This window comes from Lactuca virosa, chromosome 4 (genome assembly GCF_052849685.1).
Source record: "Lactuca virosa cultivar CGN04683 chromosome 4, Lactuca_virosa_CGN04683_v6, whole genome shotgun sequence".
NCBI lineage: Eukaryota > Viridiplantae > Streptophyta > Magnoliopsida > Asterales > Asteraceae > Lactuca > Lactuca virosa.
Window position 1 is genome coordinate 500,368,358 of NC_136429.1, and position 1,400 is coordinate 500,369,757.

Sequence of the window (1,400 nt, forward strand, 5' to 3'; positions counted from 1 at the left end):
TAAGAGTATAGTTTAATTGATAGATTAAACCACCAAGTATTTTAAATGTCAAAAATACACCCTTATACTATTATAATATTAAAAGTTTAATATATTATATGTATAAGAGCAAGTCGTCTTACCATTAGTAGGCCTCATTCACGAAGCCGGTCTATAAGGGGGGTATAAGGTTACTGCCTATAAAATGGCAGTTTAATGGGTGTCCACTCTCACCCATCGCTTCCTTGACTGGTGGAGGGTCGTTAGCCGAACAGGTAGGACAAGGACTATAATTCTCCCTTCATTATAAGTATAATGATAAATACTAATTAACTAAACACTTATAAATTCCCAATCTTAGTTGCTTAGGAAAATGTGAATAAGGTGCTAATCCATGAAATTACACTTTGCACTTTGTTTAAGCTGTTAGTGGAGCGTGTGTGGTTAACCGGCACACTAACCTGGACTTAACAAGGTAGGCAAAGGGTAACTTAATGTTTATCATAGTATCGTTGGAGCGTGTGTGGTTAACCGGCACATCGATTGAGGGGTAAATATTAAGGGTACCAAGTATATTTGCATGGTTACTTCACACCTTGTTTTGTGATCATCGGCATCCCAGTCACAAAACCTGAAGGGCACACTCGAGATTGAAACATGTCATTGAAAAGTTCAATGAATCTCAAAAGAATCTAGGAGTTTCAAAACCAATTAAAACCTAATAATACATTTAGTTTATCTTGGTGGAAATTGGTGAATCGTCATTCACCTACCTTCAAATATTTTATAGCTTGGATTACGGCATCCCTCTTCCAAGTTATAAAATATTTTGTTGGGTCCTAGCCTTAATATATCATATTGGGTGTTATATTAAGGACTTAAATCAACTTTACGTGAATTTCTCCCATTGTTGATGTCTGGTTTAGACAACAATGATCTTCCCAAACCAAGCTTTCCTAATGAATATGACTTCCTGAGTTTGGCTCATGGAAATCATACTTCTCTTCTTCCACCTCCTCCAATTATTCTCCCTAACCCACAAGTTCAAGGTCACTCAAGCCCTAATAGCAAGCAAGGTCTATGTGTGATCACATCTTAGAGATGAAGTCACATATTGACAAGCCGGGAGAGTTGGGTGTCAAAGTCTTGAGAAAGTTGGATGTTCAATCACTTTCTAAGTCACATAGTGAGCTCCTTTGGGACTACTATGAAACAGACTATGACATGAACCTTAATGATCATATCTATTTGCTTAGTGCTGCTGAATCAGCAATGATTTGGAACGATAGTAAAGCAAATTTAATTAGAAGATAAACTTCCCAAAAACTTTATGGACAGTGACAATGGTGACACTGGAAATCCAGAAAAAGCATTCTCTTCCCAATGGAAAGGGATTGGCCATAGTCAACCCGGTTGACCAA